The sequence below is a fragment of the Dasypus novemcinctus genome, chromosome 4 (assembly GCF_030445035.2).
Source record: "Dasypus novemcinctus isolate mDasNov1 chromosome 4, mDasNov1.1.hap2, whole genome shotgun sequence".
Classification (NCBI taxonomy): domain Eukaryota; kingdom Metazoa; phylum Chordata; class Mammalia; order Cingulata; family Dasypodidae; genus Dasypus; species Dasypus novemcinctus.
Window position 1 is genome coordinate 42,250,353 of NC_080676.1, and position 19,137 is coordinate 42,269,489.

Below are 19,137 nucleotides of genomic sequence, written 5' to 3' on the forward strand. Positions count from 1 at the left end.
GACGGCATGACTCAGCATAAGCCAAGAGAAAGCAATCACCATTGCCCTGACTCTACAGCTATGGAAAATCCTTTTCCTGTACAAATCTTAGAGTTTAATCTCCTGACTTGACTTTCTACTTTCAGCCTCTCTCGCTCTCTCTGTTTCTACTCATTGTTGCCAGAACCTTTTCTAACTCCTCCCCTCCAGCTACTCTGCTCTGAAACCTTTGGTGGCTTTCATTGCCTGTGATTTGAAGCCTAATCTCCTTAGCATAGCATTCAAGATCCAGGAGAGGGGAATTTGCTCATCTTACAGCCATTGCCCTTGTAATAAAATGCTTCTCTGAAAAAAAAATTACAAGTAACTGAGTCCAAAATAAATACCAACACTCAGACCTTTGCTTTAACATTGAAAGCAAAGTTTAAATGGACCACTCTGAGTGATGACATAATCATGCCATGAGATACACCTTAAACACTCAATTTAAAACAGATATTATCCTACCTTTTAACTAAGAATTGGCCCTGCATACAAGCTGAAATGTAAGATCAGGTTGAATTTCATTTTCTAATCTTGTGGTTTCTCCTTGATGTTTTTTATTTTGCCTTATACTAGGGAAGTCTTTATGTCCCATTTCTTACAAGGAGAAAATCACCTAGAAAATCCAAATGTTTCCCTGTGTATAAATTAACTTTGGTACAGTTGGATCCATTACTTAATAGCTTCATAATGATACCTCTTGAAAGTCACTACTGAAAATTGGGGACAAAGGAATGATTCAGGGCTGAGAAGAGCCAACTATTTATGTGTGGGATGTACATTTTATTCCCAAGTCTGGGAGGTCAGGACACCAGGACACTGTGACACTGGGACACTGGGTTCACAGCTAAAGGCTTTAATTGGGGGAATGATATGCATCTTTACTTCTCATTGCTCAGCAAATGCCCCAAGTTCCCCCACCCCAACTCTCCCTTTTAAAGGAATGAATTTTAAAAAGTACTTTCTTTTCTTTTGGTTGCCTTAATTTCCTTTTTTACTCTCACTCAACATTTCCTTAATATAGTCCTGTCCTTTAAGAAGATTAAAATTTAGAATTAACTTAAATTGAACAAAATCATCTTTCATCTCACTTGCCTTTCTTTCAACCTCTCCCCTCCTTCCCCCTACTCTGACTGGCTTGCTTAATTGATAGCCCTTCTGCCATCAGTTTTCCCTTTGCAGCTTATTAGTCTTTCCGTGCCATGTTATAGCTTCAGGATAATCAACCATTCTTAGCCTTTGTGGAAAGAAGTACGTTCCTGTAGGCAAATGAAAATTGTGACAGTTTTAGATTATTTATGAATTTCAGAAAGAAATTATGTTTGTAAACTGGTCTGTTCCTCTGGGTGTGAGTGCCTTTGATTGTATTAGATTCAGCTGAAATGTCTTCGATTAAATTATATTAAGGCTAGGGCTTTGATTCAGCCACGCCAGTAGGATGTAACTCAGGTTGAGTCCCTGACCCCTTGGTGGGCTATATAAGTGGACATTCACACAGAAACACAGAAGAAGATACATGGAAGAAGAGAGAGAAAACTTGGTCAGCTTTGATTCTGGGTCCTGAGAGAGCTGAGCCATTCACCTGATAGTTTACAGCTGACCTTGTAAAGAGAACAGAGCAGCTGAGAAGACCTAAGAAATGAGCCCTCCAGCCTATAGCTGAGAGCGGAAGAAGCTGGGGCCACAAAGCTTTAAGAGGATGAGGAAGGCTAAACCCTTGAAGATATCACCTGCCATCTTGCTTCAACACGTGGCAACAGACTTGGGTGAGAAAATACCTCTTATGTCACCTTGAGTTGGACTCTTTAGGGCCTTGTAAGTGTAAGCTTTTATCCCAAATGAATATCTTTTACAAAAGCCAACAGATTGCTGGTACTTTGCATCAGCACCCCTCTTAGCTAATACAAAAATATATCTTGAATTTCTAGAATATTAATTTATTTTAAGTCTAGAGAATGTAGTGGGCATGGCTGACAGTTTAGGACACATCTGTCTTCAGCAAACCACTCACAGGAACATTGCCAATCCAGGCCTTTGCTATCTTAAGTAGTTACATCAATCATTTGGACCTATAATTTTGTTTATTCACAGTTATTTGAGAACAATTCAGGTCACTTCCCTGCTTAAACCAAAATAACCCATCTAGAATACAGTCCACCAAGTATCCTAGGCAATTGGGTCTTGATATTGTTTCTGTTTTAGCAACAACACTAGAGAAGCAGTCCCTACTTTATTAACAGCTCACAGTCTGTTTTTTCCCCCATTGTAGCTTCAGTTCTTAGTATATTTGTTGAATGAATGAATAAAGCAATGAATAAAGACTGAGGCCTAGAGAACAGGTGACTTGTTCCAACGTCACACTCCTAAGTCTTTGCACTCCTAGGTCTTATCTTCTAAGGCCATGAAGGTAGACCTGCAAAGTCATCCTTATCATCCATGTACTCACATAAGATACATTCATATTGGTCTGTTTCCCAAGAGAATTTTTAAAACGTGGGTGTGTTGTATGGATGGGCAGCATTTTGGTGACAGACAACGCAGCATTTGAATCTTGACCCTATCAACTCACTGGCTATGAGACACAAGTCACTTAAATTCTATAATCCTCATCTGTAAAATGGGGGAAAATAATAAACTACTTCATAGAATTAAGCAAGTAAATATGTTTCTTTTATCAGAAGTATTATGATATCACTATCTAATTATCCTTGCCTTTAAGAATGCTCAATAACTTACCTTTTGAAATCACGTGTGTAAAGAGATGACATCATAATGCTCAAAAGACAAATTCTCCCACAATTTCAATGTACTAAGATGGCACCATCTTTATTTATAACTGTAGTTTGGAATAGACTTGGGGAAAGAAAGGAAGATACATGCTATTCATTAAGATAGTATTAAAAGAGGAAAGTATTGTCTCTGTTTTCACAGTTAAGTTCTATAGTAGCATATTTTAGTTGTGTGTATTAGGAATTTATGTCTGGTAAGACAGTCTATACTCATTCAGATATTTTTTTCCCTCTATGTTCTGTTGCTAGAATAGAAAGTATGTCAACGTTTATGTGACTGGGACAGAACTTAAAGTGAATCTCCATCTGTCTGTGAGGTTTGTACCTACACAGAATAACCAGTCAGTTCAAGGGGAAAATAAAAATAAAGTGGCTATTTAGCTTCTTTTAGAAGTGATCAGGTTGTCTCATTTTTAAAAAAGCATTAAAAAAAAAAGTTGAATCCTTTGGCATTTTGTAAATGAGTCATAGACACCCATGGATGTTTTCTGTATTTAGTGACTAATGGATGCAGTTTTGAATGTCAGTGTCCACACATGGAGATTACTGGCAAGGATAAACCAGACGCAGATGTGCCTGGAGCAAGGGCAGACCATGGTACCCTCTGAAGTGGAAAAAACAGGATCAGCACAAAGTACAAGAGAGGTTCCCCTTATAGAAATAACCCAGCCTCTAGGGTGCTTGTTCCCAATTGGTGGTTAAACTGGGGCATCTGCTGGGACTCCCTCGAGGAGACTGACTTATACCTAATGTAAGATGGATTATGAGTTAAGTAGTTATAATGTGTCTGAGGTAATGACCTAACAGAAGATGGGGCTGCATAGAGAGAAAAAGTCTTCTAACTTCTATGGAAAGGGTTTTCTGAAGTTTCTACACCACTAAGGCAAAGGGAAACAAGATCCTCTTTGAAGGGCACAACTATTCCAGTAACTTGAAGGGTGTTCTTGGGTAGAAATTTGGGAGAACTCTCTAGTGTCTGTCTGGTGACTAGACTACTGGAATGACACAGCCTTGGGACTGTCTGTCCAACTCCATTAATCCTGATTTGGTACCCCACAGGCTCTCTTTGATCACTCATTTAGTTTTCTTACTATCCTAATACCAGGATCGGAATCTCCTGGGCGACACTCACAGCTTCCCTCGTTGTATGTGGCTATTTTGGCATCTAGTTTCCAAATCCGTCTCTTGGGAGTTTTGGGACATGTCTTATTCTTATTCTGCAGAGCCAGATTGCTCTTGAAAGAACTGATAAAACCGAGTTTCTATACCTAATAACCCTGGTCAGGCTGTAAAGTGCTTATCACCCTACAAATCCTGACTGTGAAGTCAGTTCTTGGGTTTCTCTGATCTCCTCCTGCTTCTCTTTTCAATTACTGAAATAACACCTGTTTTTGTCTTATTTCTCAAAAGTAATTTAAACAGAAAATTTGAGTTATATCGATTTCCTTAAAAAACAAAAACAACAAAACAACTCCTATCAAGGTAAACTTTGTTTATGCTAAATGCATCAAGCTGATTAATTCAGGTAAAATATCTTGTCCTTGAAGCAGAAATAGTTTGGGAGCTTTCTCATTTTCACTCCTGGCTATTACCAGTCTCACCTAAGCCCATCTAATTACTTATTTGTCCGGTCTCTGGAATATGAAGCTAATAATCTGCCACTTATTTTAGATGAGCATTGCTCCAATCCAAAATGATGGGAATTGAGGACTCTGCACTCTGTCTTCTTGGGCACACTCTTGTCTGTGGTGTCTCTGCCTGAGCAATGACCATTGCTTTTATATATCTTCTAGATTAGAAAGTGTATTAAATTACTCCATAACCCACTTCTTAACACAACATGAGAATCTACAGCATGGGGGGCATAAGTCATGGGCATATTCAAGAAGGCCCTGTAATGAACCTCTGAACACAATGCAATCAGTCATTTCTGTCCATCCTTATAGAGTTATGCCATGCTATCTACCCTTGGAAGCAACAGTTTGTCTAGAGCCAAAAAGCGCTGGACTGGGAGTCAGGGAATCCAAGTCACAGTCCTTCATTTAACTGTGCAAACTTTGGCAAGTGGCTTTACCTCTCTGGGTCTCAGTTCTCCCTCTTGTAAAATGAGTGGATTACTTTAGATGATTTCTATTGGATTTGAGGGTGGAGGAAAGGTGGCCAGAGAGAAAAAGAAGTGGGAGAAGAATCTGTCTCAGAAATCTAAATGTGCACAGACTTACTTGACTGTGAGGAGAAATTTAGTATCACAAGCCTGGATAAATTAAGAGTATGGGATGGGTGAAAAATTCAGCCCTGTCACAAAGAGGGCTGGTGCTCTGGAGTCTGAAATCCTATCTCTCATATGCTCTGTGTATAGGCAACTTCATCTTTCTGAAGGCTCTCTCATCTAGAAAATAGAGAGGCTGTGATCATTTATGTGCAAGCATGAGCAGCATATTATTTACAGAACCACCAGAGATTAAGATGCCTTCTGTTCAGGCTGTGCCTCTATAATCTCTGGCAGTTGGAAGAGAGGAGGCAGAGGAGGGAGGGCACATGCGGTGGGGGGAGAATGTCATGCCCACATGTTGTGTATGGTGTTTATCTGCGTTTCAGAAGAGAATGCGCTTGTGTGGAGACATCCCAAGATCTTATCCAACACTGGTTGTACCGGTTGTAATGAAGGAACTACATCTTGATAATGAGCAATGGAAAACTTGAGAGCTTCATAAATACTTAATAATCACATTGCATGTTACATTGAATTATGCTCCAATGATGAATAAAATTCCTGAAGTCATTGCAGAACAGGGCAAAATGTTATGCACTAGGAGTCGATGGACTAGGCTCTAGTCCCTGTACTGCCGTTAACCTGCTGGCTGACCTTGAGCAGACCACTTAATGTCCCTGGGTTTTAATTACTTCAACTATAAAACATAGGGAAAGGAGAAGGCTGAAATGGATTTCTGAGGTCCCTTCTAACTCTAAGAGTGAAGTAAGTGATTCTGGTGTCTGCTGTGAATCAGCCCTGAATTCAATTTTATTTCTAAAAAAAAATCAAAGGATAAACTCCAGTCTGATTAAATATATCCATCCACCCAGCTACATTCAAGGCTCTTCAGCGTCTTTCCACTACAACCTTCCACCATTTCCAGCCAGGCCTCTATCTAACTTATCAGCACACACATGTGCCATTTCCATTCACTCTTCCAGCATTTGGTTATGCCATTACCATTTCCAGAATAGCCTTCCTGCATTCATCCATTTTAGAAAATATTACATACCATTCAAGGTACATTCAATTGTACTCTGGAGGCCAGTTGTTCTCTGGTTCCTCCTCTGAGGTGCTCCTATAACACTGCTGTAGCATGTGTCACATTGCATACATACTTAGAGGAGTTCACATCTGTCTGACAGATGGATTTTTGGTGAGTTGAGGGCAGGGACTGACCCATGTTTATCATAAAGGAAGGGAATAATCCAATTCTTCTTGAATGAACTGCAAAGACTTCAGGATATGGAATCGTATTTCATGGACTTTGGCCCCCCAGTGCCAGCCTTTAGGCCAGGTCTTACATTATGGGCATGTTAGCCAATTGGGACTCCTTGCTTCTGCTGAAATTTGAAGGAGCTTCTTCTAGAAGCATCTAAGGGCAACTGGGAAAAAAAAAACAAAACCCCAAAACCTTGATTTCTGACTCAATATTTTCTTTCTTGATACAATTATTGGAAATTCAGTAATGCTTCTAAGTTCACATGACCATCACTGGATTTTACCTGGGGTTAGAGACTAAAATGAAATTCTCTCCCTCTGTGTCAAATGGGGAATTAGACACCAGGAACAGCGTATTACTTACTGCAGTGTTTTTCAGTGGAATAGTGCTTTTGGCACTTCTGGGGCAAGGCACATTTTTATACACATGATTTTCCTGCCTAGTGCAGGATATTTAGCATTCCTGATTTTAGCCCACTAAAAGTCAGTAGTAATACCCTCTCCGAGTGTCTGTGACATTAAAATGTCCCTTAGTGAGGTGCTGCTGTCCTAAGATGAGAACCCTTGAGTTTCAGAAGAAACCATGAAGTCTTCTATATTCTAAATGTGCAAGTTCAGATCCAAGATATTTACAACCTTAAAGACTGAGTTAGTTGTCAACTCTGGTTCAGAACTTCATATCAGCACTTGTGAGTTATTTTTTACTGAGCAGGAAGGATGGAAATCCCATTCCTTTCTTTTGCACAGACTTTATTGCTTATAAGGTACATTAATAAATGCTATCTCATTGGTCCTTCTAGTGGTAGGAGAGGCAAATTTTATTACACCCAGCATAAAAACAAAGAAACTAAGTCTTAAAGAAGTCCAGTGGTGCTAACTCAAGTCTTGCAGTCTCTACACTCTAAAACTGTGACTAGAAATCAGGTCTTCTGACTCCTAGATCATCCCACTCTCCTCAAAGTATCTGGAAAGCCAAAGATGCAGAAGTAGAGTTGTGCATTCTAAATTGGCTTTACTGTTGATAGGATATGTGGCTAGTTTACCAAGTCAGACTCTAGAGCTAAAGAATACAAATGAATATATATTTGGCTGCTGACAAAGCATTCTCAGATGATTAGAGTTGCCATATTAAGTGCTGAATTAAAATGGGTTCAGGATGCCCACTAGATTTACCACATGCTAAAATCTCAGTGAAATAGATTAGTGCTGTGGTATATTGTACTTACATCTACTTTGGTAAAGTAGGTTTAATGAGAGGAAAATGAATTTCACTACATGATTGTGAAAGTTGTCATCTTTCTCCTGACCCAAGCCCACCACTAGGAAATGAATTTGGAAGCTTTCCCTCTAGCCTTAAAAACTCCTAGGCTGTCACTCTGAGTCAAAAACAGAAGCAGAAGCCAAACTATCCATTGAACAGTGGGCTGACTTTTGTACTCTTAGAAGGTGATGGATCTTGAACCAGCAGCCATTTCTGGCAATCCATGCTCTCCACGCTTTCTGGAAAAGGGCAGCAGAGTGTCCTTCATTGCATGCAGCAATGTTCAATGCTGAAATTGATCACTGAAACAAATGATCAATGAAAAAGGACAAGAGACATCTTGTAGGAACACAATGCAGAACCCACATATAGCTTCAGTAGAACTGAAAGTCCGCAAAGGGGACTGTGTGTTAAATGGCCTACAGATGACATACATCAATTATCTCAGAGACTGATTTTCAAAGAGATATATATCATGGTGGTTAAAAGTACAAACCTGATAACTATATGACTTTGGGCAGATTATTTAACTACTTTGGTATCCAGGTTTCTGATCTATAAAATGGGAATAATAACATTAACAACTTCATAGAGTCATAGTAAATGTAAATAAATAAATATTAGCTATCATCATCATCATTGTTATTATTGTTACTGAGTGAAATACTAGCATGAAATGCGAGTGCTTCCACTAAGTAATAATGGAAAAATTAAGAATCTTGATGTATTTTTTTATTATTTGGGCTGAATAAGGTAGTATATGGATTATTCAGGCCCTTGGTTCCATTTCAAAGAATGTTACACCTTGTAGGACAGGGATCACTACTTAATCCAAATCTCCTACTTAAGAGAAGAGGTTGATGAAGATGAGAGGAGTTAAAAGCATTGTCCAAGGTTTTGAAACAAGGAAAGAAGTTCTGGGTTTTGAATCCTTTTCTTCTGGCTCATAGCTCCATCCATGAAATTTCTATCTGTTGGCTATCCTTAACCAGTCATTCTCTCACCTAGGGGTACAAAGGGAAATAATCTGAAATCCAAGTACATACACTTTCCTATTCCTAGCAGCTCTGGTGAGTTTGGCTAAACCCATTGATTAAATAGCAGAGTTACGCATTCTAGCTACCCATGTCCTTCCAAGTTTTCATTAATAATGAAAAAATGCATAGGGAAGCAGATGTGGTTCAACTGATAGAGCATCCATCTATTATATGGCGGGTCCAGGGTTTGATCCGCAGGGCCTCCTGACCTGTGTGGTAAGCTGGCCCACGCGCAGTGCTGCTGCATGTAAAGAGTGCCGTGCCACACAGGGGTGCCCCATGCACAAGAAGTGCACCCTGCAAGGAGAGCTGCCCCGCATGAAAAAAGTGCAGCCTACCCAGGAATGGCGCCGCACACATGGAGAACTGACACAGCAAGATGATGCAACAAAAAAGAGTTGCAGTTTCCCTGTGCCGCCAGATAATGCAAGTGGACACAGAAGAACACACAGCGAATGAACACAGAGAGCAGACAATGCAGGGGAAGGGGAGAGAAATAAAATAAATCTTTAAAAAAGAAAAGAAAAGATGCATAATGCTAAAAGACGAAAAGAGCAGTGGATTGAGGCAGAGAGGGCTCAAGTTTTAACTTCTGTCTCTGCTGGTAACTTGGGTAACTGTTCTTAGCCTCAATTTCTCTGTTTGAAAAATGAGAGCATGGGTTATGTGATAATTACAAAACATTGACATAATGTTTTATATAAATATAATATCTAGTGAACAAGTAAGTTTTTCCAATTAAGAAGATTATTTTGTCATCAGAATGTTTAAGCACCTAGGGGCAATTGCTTTTATTTACTGATCATTTAAAAAACAACTATTTTAAAAGCAAACAGGCCATGGAAACCAGTGTGCTCATTTATAGGACAGTTTATTGGGTTGGAATAGTTTGCCTTTGGCAAGTGAGAATCTATTAGCTCTAGGCATTTTCTTATTGATTTGCTAGAATAGAATGATCTGGTTTTCTTTCACTTTTGTCAATAAGCACCAGTCAAAACTCTTAAGGAGAAGCCCAATTATTCCTGGAAAAGGATGATATTCTGGGACTCATCAGTCTGTGATGTTACCAGCTCTCCTCTAATTAATATATGTGCTTTCATTCTAAGCTAAGCTCCTTCTGAATTTAGGAACAACAGCAATTGCCTGTCACCGTCATGAAGGCCAACCAAATACTCACTTTCTCAAGGAAATAAGTATCTCTTTCAGGTTAAAATGGAAAAGAACACACAACTCCACTTTAACATTGAGTTCATGAAGTTGCCTGATCACAATGAAATGCAAGATCCCTGGGCTGATGCATTTCCTTGTTCCTTGGGGAGGCAGCATGACATAATTCTTGGGAGCAGTCTGCCTTGGTCATCACCACTGTGCCCCTAGCACAGCTAGGAGTGTGGTTGGCAGGGTAAGATTTGAAATTCTGCATTTGTATCCTGGTTTATTTGCTAAAAGAGAATTTCATGAAGAATACTCTTTTCTTGATTGAGGAGGGTGGTTAGATGAGTACATGGCATGAACTGGCCTGGAACAATGGCCTGAATTCAAATATTTATTGAGCACCCACAATCCAGGCAATGGTGATCCAGACCTTGACCACAGTATTTCTGTGTCAATACAGGACACTACTCCACTACATTATCGATTAAATGGGTGGTTGCATGCTAGAAGCATGAGTTTCAAAAGCTACCTTGTCAGTTCTCTTTGTTTCCTGGGATATAAAAGCAGAGAAATCTTTCAAGGCAATGATAGAGAAAATTCAACAAAATGCTCCAAGGTAATGCATTTTCTCCCTTAGAAAATGTAAGCCCTTCCAAGAAAGAAACAAGTCCCATGAAGTGAATAAACATGAATCCCAACAAAAGGTGTTTATTTTTAAACATGTCATGATTTACTAGAGACCAGAGCTGGTATCCTAGCAAATTTTCTCTTCAGTTATACAGTTTCATGTGCTGCAAAGGCCTGAGAATGGCAGACTTGGTCAGCATCAGGGGCTGAGCTTACATCTCAGCTATTTCCCTAGCAGAGCATCTTGCCTTTGTTAAGACTTTAACAATGGTAAACCAGCAATGGTAAACCAGCAATGGTAAACTTAGGTAAACCTAAGAAAGCATATAATCTGCCAGCGATTCTGGAGCCAGAGATAGAATCTAGTGCCCTTGGCCACAATTGGCTTGACTTCTCAGGTGCTTTGCCAAAAAAAAAAAAAATTACCTCACTGAATTTTCAGGATGAATAACAACCATAATAAAAACAACCAAGAATCTGGAGATTCTGATGAAATAGCTTCTTCTCCAGACTTGTTTTCTGCAATGCCTGAGCATTGTGTCAGCCTTTGTGTTCTGAGGGAAAAAACATTTGAGTGCCAAGTTGTTGAGCCATTAGCGAAGGAATGGCTGCATCTGCGTCATCTCCTGACCCAGTCAGGGATATAGGGATACACAAAACCACTCCTACTTGAGGCATAAATACCATAGATCCAGGTGTAGGAGTAGACAGTAGATGCCAGTTTGGGGAGTAAATGTTAGCTAGATACTTGAAGTTTTACTTATGACTCCAACAGATTTTACTTTAGTGAATGGATAGTACAGACATTCCTTCTTTAAAGTCAGGATCCCTATTACAACCTCTAGAATTCAGTCAATTTAATGGTCTTCAGTTTTATTTGGGGTTAATCAATGCATGAAAGAGAATTATTTCTGTTCTCATTGATTCATGAGTTGGGAAGAAACTAATTGGTAAACAGTAAAAACGTTCCCTTTAAATCATTCCCCTCACCCAGCCATACTAAGAAATAGCCAAAATACCTTTTCTCTTATGAACTCTTATTATTGTGACATGACAATTATTGTAATGGACTTAAAACTATTAGTTAAAAAGTAAAAGCTGTTTCTGGACCATGGAAATTTCCTAGTTTCAAATTTTTTTTTTTTTTAAATTCTGAGAAAAAATGTTCAGGGCCAAATAAATCAAATAAACCAAATAAAGATTTGTTCAGAGTCAAAGCAAACAATACAAAGTATTTCAATTATCAGAACTTATCCAACCACAAATCTCAGCAACCAAAAAGTTTTTTTCTTCAGCATATCAGTTTTCAATGAGATAAATAACAATATAAGCAAAATGTATTTATAATAGGGATTAAAAACATTTAAAAATTATTCAGCTTAAACTACCATGTACCCTGTACATGAAATCATCAACCTTTAGAGATTTAATCATACCCATTACAAAGTACTTTCCTATACCTTTAACGTGAGTCTCACAATAGCCTTTTGAGATAGGTATGACAGGAGTTCTTATCAAGGATTTTCAGTTGAAGGAATGGAGCTCTAGAGAGTCTTATAATGTCACCAACTAGTAAGTGGCATATTTACTGCTGAATTCAAGTCCTGTAATTCTTTCAATGTTTGCCATACTATACTTACTTAGACAAGATACACATATACACACATATATATGAACAGACATTTATATGTCCACAGACACACATGCATACATACATATAAACTCGAATCCTGAACAAGAACTTTCAGGTTGATTCTAAGTTGGACTTCAGCAAGCCCCATATGTGGAACATTTTACTTTATGGTAAAATTGAATCCATTTGAAGCAGATGTCACCAGCTCCTTCAAGAAGACATGAGCTCTCCTTGCTAGCCTGAGAGTCCTGAGCATCTTTGGGCTGCTGGAGATTTCCAACGTTCAAGTGGCTTTTTCTTCTTTCTTGGCAGAAGCTTCAAAGCAAGAGTTCCAGTTCCTTCCTTCCAAATTCCTAGCCCTCAACTGCTGTGAAGAATTTTTTAAAAAATGATTTCTAAAGCAGCACTGTGTAATAAACTTTCTGTGATGATGGAAATGTTCTGTATCTGCACTAATAAGGTAGCTATTAGACACATATGGTGAGTGAGCAGTTGAGATGTGACCAGTGTAACTATGGAATTGATGCTTTGATTTTTAAAATGTTAATAAATTTAAATTTAAATAGTCATGGTGGCCAGGGCTACCATATAGAACAGAGTAGTCCTAGACAGATTAAGTTATGGTTCCCAGGTTCCAGAGCACCCCAGTAACAACATCCTTGCAGGATTACCCACTGAGTATAGTAGAGAAGTTATATATTTCCTTATGAGTTGTGCCTTCCTTGGTTCCAGAAGGGGTTTGAAGCAGAATGTTGGTATTAGGCAATAAGAAGTCATTTAGGTATCTTTAAGTAAGGAATAACAAATGGGGGGAAGATGTTGTGGTAAAGGTTAAGAGATAAAAGAGCATAACAGTGCCATTTGAATTGAATTTGAATTTCTAAACATTGTATATTGGTGCAGGACAGAAAAATTCAATTTAGTAGAAAAATTTCCTCTTTGCCTACACAATTACAAGGGCTACTAAATGCCAATTAATGAAGGTGAGATTTTACTGGAAAGAGAAGTGAGACTGGCCTGAAAAGGGAAACCAGAAGAAATGAATAGAACACTGGATTCTGCTATATGTTATAGTGAGAAAGAAGTCTAGAACCATCTCTAATGAAAGTACTTAACAGAATTGTTGTGAAGATTCAATGAAAGGAGTTAGCATAGTACCTTACACGTGGTAAACATTTGATCATTATTAGTACTCATAATTATTATGATCACATATTCTGCCTTGATCTTTATAGGGCCTCTTCCAAGTTCCACTGAGAACATGAGGAAGTTGCATAGGGTCACTAAATTTGGAAAAATTATTGTTTTGGGACCTGATCACAATATAGACAGTATAAGGGCATATTGATAAGTCACATCACAACCTGTATTTGCAAATTGTTACCATAAGAAGAACTGTAAATGAGGAAGGTGGGACATATCTCTCAAGTATGTTGTGTCAGACAAAACCAAAATAGTGGGACTAGAGGGAAAAGCACAGGAAGAAAAAGTAGCTAAGAGAACTGCATGTATCTTAGGTGTTGTATAATACTGAATATAGTTCACTGATGCTGGTTTTCTTGTCAGAGAAAATAAAATAAGGCAACATAGGAGAGTATTTTGGGACATTGTAGGGGTAATGGCAAGGGCATTGGCCCTAGAGTACAGACCACTGGGTTCTGATCCTAACTCTTCCTCCATTTAACTTGGACTAATGACCATCTTTTGGTCCCATAATTATTCTTGTAAAATAAGGGTGCTAAATGATCTTTAAAGTTATTCCATCCCTAAAATTCAATAGTATACCTCTAAATATGAAAGCATATGTGCGCTGAGGCCTCTAGACTTCCTGAAGCCCTTGTTCTCTTTCAGGGAAGTATGATGGTTTAGTCCTCTAACCTGTTTTTGTAACACGGAAGCTCAAGTTGCTTGAACAGAGCATGCATAAAAGCCATTGGGAGGGAGTGGGAGTGAGTGGCAGTAAGTGGGTGAACAAATTAAAGAGGAAAGAGTTGGAAGAGAGTAGTAAGTGTGAAAGCAAAAAGAATGTCTCCCTCCTTTTGAATTCTTTGGCTATATTCTTCAATAACAGCTATTCAAAGCCTAATTCCAAAATGAGGGCATGAAAATAGCTTGGACTTTGGAAGTAAGCAGACTTGAATTTAAATCCAAATTATGGATCCAAGATACTGAACTCCAGTTTCCTTATCTGTGTGATAATTATGGCTAGCAGCTATTATTAAGCTAAAGTGAGATAATATTACTTAGCAGGTAGTAAATGTTTAGTAAATGTTCTCTTAACTTGACCTCTTAAGATTTGCTTATTCTTTTCCACATCTTACACATAATATAAAAGACTGAAGAAGCAAACCCACGGGACTGCTTAGAGGCTTATATCTAGAGGAAAGTAAATAACTTGTGGAGAGGGGAGAAAAGGGTGCTGAGCAAAAAAAAAAAAAAAAAAAAAAAAAAAAAGCCATAACCAGGAATGGAAAGCAGTCTCTCGGTTAACGACGCCTCTTCCTTTGTGTAGTTCAAAATTCTCTGATTTCTGAAAGCCACAGAAGTGTTTATCACAACAGCATCCCTAACTGTTTTTTCAACACTTTACCGACAGACTCACTGCACAGAGAGAGGAAATAGAACAGGGCACCACACCAGAAGTTAGCAAAGCCGGATCCTGGAGTGACACAGCTCCTTGTTCCTCTTTCCAAGCAGAGTCCGAGTGAAGCCAGAGAACCGGGGACGGCAGAGCATTTATCCCGTTGCTTGCCCTGTAGACCCTCTTTAAGTGGCTCTAGCGTAGTTTCTGTTTGGGAATCATTCTGGCCACCCGGGAGCAGCCTGTTCCCCACCCCTCGGCGCCTTAGCTCCCAGCAAAGAACTTTCAGCACCACGGACAGCGCCACCACCCCACAGTGGTCCACTCTGCGACCAAGTCTCCCTCCAGGTGCTACCTTACTCAGGGCTCTCCTGACCTCTTACCCCGAGAGGAGCAGGATTTTTTCATCCTGTGGCCTTTGGCCACTTGGCCAATTCTAGCCAGTGATTGGACCCGCTACTTCGGCGAGAATCCCTCCCCTGAAGCCAGTTCCTTTAGGTTTGCCCCTCAAGACCTTCATGAACCGAGCTTAGCACTGTAGGGGCAGGATGTGAGGGGTGTCCTACGCGAGCTAGAGTCCCTGCCTCTCCAGCCTTCCCCACATCTTTCCTTCTCCTTCCCGGGTTGCTTCTAGTCATTTGTCAGCTCTTATCTTACTCTTCAAACGCACTCTTCAATCACAATATAAAATACACATTTGTGTGTGTGTGTGTGTGTGGGGGGGGGGGGGAGCTGAGTGAGTCAGAGACTAGACTTGGAGGGCTGTGTCCCGAATGGCCACGCTGCCCTAACCTGGCCCACTGGATTCGTGGGAAACTGATGTACTTGGGGTGGAGGAAGACGGGAGGCTCTGGTGGGGTGAAGTAGTACCGGCCGGAGTATTCTCTGGGGCTGTCCCTTCTGGGCAGGGAGCTTCCCTGAACACTTCTGTCACATCCTTCTCGCCGCCCCCGGAGCATCACCACTCTCGGAGGTCAGATGCCCCTAGGGGCGCGCCGGCCTGGTCAGGGCACTGCGCTCAGCTAGAGCCCCTTTGAAGAGTTTGCTCTTAGGCAAAAGGGCAGACGTTACCCCCGCCCTCCTCTCGAGCTGCGGCCGGAAGAGCGTCTCTTCCTTTCGGTGGACTCAGAGGCTGACAACAGAGCAGCGGGAGCCGGGGGCCGGCCGAGGCGGGGAGGAAGGGACGCGCCGGGAATCTGTGGAGATCCGGTGGCCCGGACACTCCTCCGGGCTGGCTGCTCTGCCCCTTGCTTTAGCTGCGCGGCGGATGCGTTTGCTCCATTCCACCCTGGCAGCTCTGAAGTCAGAGCCCCGCGTCCCCTCATTCTGGGTGCTGTCCGGGCCCTATTCCCGGCTGGAACCGGAGAGACACTGACCCAGCTCCTTCCTTCTTCCAGGGGACCCTTTCAAGGGGCAGGGTGGGGGGGCGCCCTCAGCCTCTGCGCCATGTTCCTGTTTCCCCCTCCCGGTGGCTCCAGTTCCCTGGTTCATTCTGCGAGAGACGACCTTACCAGTGGTGGTGACCCAGGTGGGGTCCACGCTGCGCGGAGGACAGACTGCGGCGAAAGGGGCGGTTCACTCACCAAAGAAGCAGGAGGCGATGAGAGCTGCGAGGGCTGGTGGCTGAAGGATCGCACTTGCAGCGCGGAGCTCTGCCAGTCTGGCTTTGATGGGGGGGTGGTGATGGCAAAGAAAGATAGGAGGCAGCCCTTGCTGCCGAACAGCTCCTCAATTATTCAGATTGCTCCCCCCTCCCATCCCGCATCCGCACACCTCATTGTGCCTGCCAGCCCTCCCTCCACCTCGCCTGTCTCCGCCTCCCTGGAGTCACATGGCCTACCCAACCCCTTACCTTATTGAGCCAAAGCCTCGCACCAGACGCCACCCACAACCCACCCCCGCCCCCTCCGCTCTGTCTGCCACTCAGAACTCCTCGCTGGCCTTCTGATCCTTGGGATGACGCCCTCAGCAGCTCAGTTGCCCTGAGGCAGAGGAGGCCTGGGATGGGGGCAGTTCCCTGCCCTGGGAAAACTGGCTTGGCCAGTCTCTAGTGTCGGTGTGTTGGGAAGGAGTCTTCCAGCAGCTTGCACCGCCTCTGCTGGGCTCAGCACTGAACAAAGCTGGCTACCTGGACCTGCTTCCTGCCCCCCCACTGAAAACGTCCTCCCTCCTCCGCTGAGAGCTTGCAGCTTTTAAACTTTCACTTCCCCAGACACTAATGGGAAGAAAGGATGGGGGAGGCTGATTTTCCCTTTTTTCCTAAAGAAGATAAGAACCTCCTTGGAACTTCTCCAAAGCTCAAGTGGGCTGAGTTTATCTCTGGGCTCCTGACATCTTATGAGTGGGAAGACCATGGATTTGAAGTTTGAAGATTGACCAAAAATTCCAGGCTGTGTGTCTTTGGGGTATTTAACTTCTCTTAGCCAGTTCTTTTCTTAATGCTAGACATATTTAGAACTCAATAAATGAGAGTTCTACTTCCTCTGCCTCTGTTAAAATAAATTTCAATGTGGGAGGAGTGGAAGAGTGGGGCGTGGGTGGGGAGTGGGGTATATGGGAACCTCATATTTTTTAATGTAACATTTTGTGTGATCTATGTATCTTTAAAAAAAACAATAAAAATTTCATTTAAAAAAATTTCAGAAAATAAGAAGGATGTGATTGTGTGTCAGTTGAAAGGAGGTTATCTTTTTAAATTTGGAAGGGGACTTCTTTGAGTTCAGTCTAGACAAATAACCTAGTCTGAGTGGGGACAGGAAAGACTGGGCTTATATTTTACATAGGTTTTCTTTAAAGTATGTGTCCCAGAGCTGTGATATGTTTCAAAAGGATGGAGACTAGATGATGCCAACCCAGGCACATTTGACTTCATCAGTGAAGAAATTATTTAACCTGCATTGAGTGGAAGGTAACTTATGGATTCTTGCACCTCTGGTATAAACCCTCAGAATATCTGGGAGCTAGTGAAATGCAATTCCTCCATCCTTGGAAACAAATTCACTGGGCTTGCATTTCAAGAGAATACTCACTGACGCCCCCTCTGTAGGTGGAGCAGTTAAAAACTAGCTCTAGGATAGGGATCTTCTCTGAGCCTCAGAGGCCCTGGGTTCTCCCAAGAAAGAAGACTGATCATTGCCGAGACAGTCTTGATAAGGCCACCTAGCTCAGGCTCATTACTGCCTTGGACCCACATCCACACCTGAAGTCTTGAAACATTCCCATAATTTATGCTGAGTAGTCCTTCAGGACACATGAAACCTGAGAAGCTGTGAAATGTTTCAGGAAAAGCATACAATACAGAATCAGAAGACTGAGTCTCAGTGTGGACTTTGCTAGTTTCTAACTCTATGATTTTTCCTAATTCATTTAAACTCAAAGAGCTGTATCTTTCAAAAGTGAGTAAGATGTCTGTCTTCCCATGAGGTTGTGGTTAGGTTCAAATGAGATAATGTACGAGATACCATAATAATACGGACTGAATAAAAATATGCACTGAAGAGACTCCTGAGTCTATTCTAGTCCAGATGAATAATGGGGATGAAGTGGTGGGGAAATGTTGGTGTGTTTCTTTAAGTCTGCATGTATGTAGGTAATTTGAGGGACATGGGTGTTTTGGGCAATGCGTTCTTTCAGTTTCGTTCTTCTCTGGGATGAATTTCTGGATTAAGTCTTTGTTTTCTTTCTTACCTTTCATTTTTAGAAGACCATCCACCTCAAAATAAGAAAGAATGGCTTAGATAATGAAACCAGGCTAATACCCCTTATCATAGACAGTGTTTAAACAAACATTGCCACCATCATTTTTTTTATCTTGTTGACTGTAACTGCTGATCAAGGTGCTTATTCCAACTACATATTCATCATCCACAGACCTTCATTTGGATATAGGACAGGTTACACTTGATCATCAGACTGAGCATTTCATTTATAAAATTTATTTATCTAATTCTCATGTTCATAATTTTATGCTAACATGGCATTGTTTTGTTTATTTTCTGGCTCTTCATGTAAGTCCATCAGAAGGGACATATTACTCTCCAAGATGACAAGTATATACTCTGGAATGTGTGGTAATTATATTCCTCAATATAAATCAATATATTGATCACCTTATGCTTTGCATTGTGAAAAAAAAAAGACCATCCACAAACACATGAGATGAATAGACTATTTAAGAGCTGAGATGAGCTTTTGCCTATATTTCAGGACTATAGGGCTTAGACTTTTCTGCCTTTGCTAGGTAAAATTGGTTTGGGTTGGCTATTCATAATAGGTTTGATTTAAAAGAGAAAAAAATCAGAGTCCAGGAGCAATTTCTACATACTCATCAGTAGCTTGAATGGTGATATGAGTTCCCAATCCACTGCCAATAAACCCAATGAAATCTTCACATAAATCAAAACTCCTGAAGAACTTTCCCTGCCGTCAAATAGATCTTATTCCAGTTTCCTGGTGTAACTGCCTTTAATTTTCTTTAGATATTGGCAATCAAGACCTCTTTATATATAGGGAGACCTAAAGGTGCTAACTTGTCCTCCTATATAAACTATTTAAATAA

General features: G+C 41.0%; 1 protein-coding gene across 2 annotated transcripts in view; it reads right to left on the reverse strand.

The window, feature by feature from the left end:
- SLC7A14 (solute carrier family 7 member 14) overlaps nt 1–16,421 on the reverse strand; it is a 139,675-nt gene extending 123,254 nt beyond the window's left edge. Inside the window, exon 1 of one of the 2 annotated variants that reach the window (XM_004447924.4) lies at nt 16,163–16,421. The gene's annotated coding sequence lies outside the window, so the exon portion shown is untranslated. Of the gene's footprint in view, nt 1–16,090 lie in introns of both variants that reach the window. The other variant, XM_058295266.2, reaches the window with a different exon arrangement.
- Between the last annotated feature and the right edge of the window lie 2,716 nt (nt 16,422–19,137).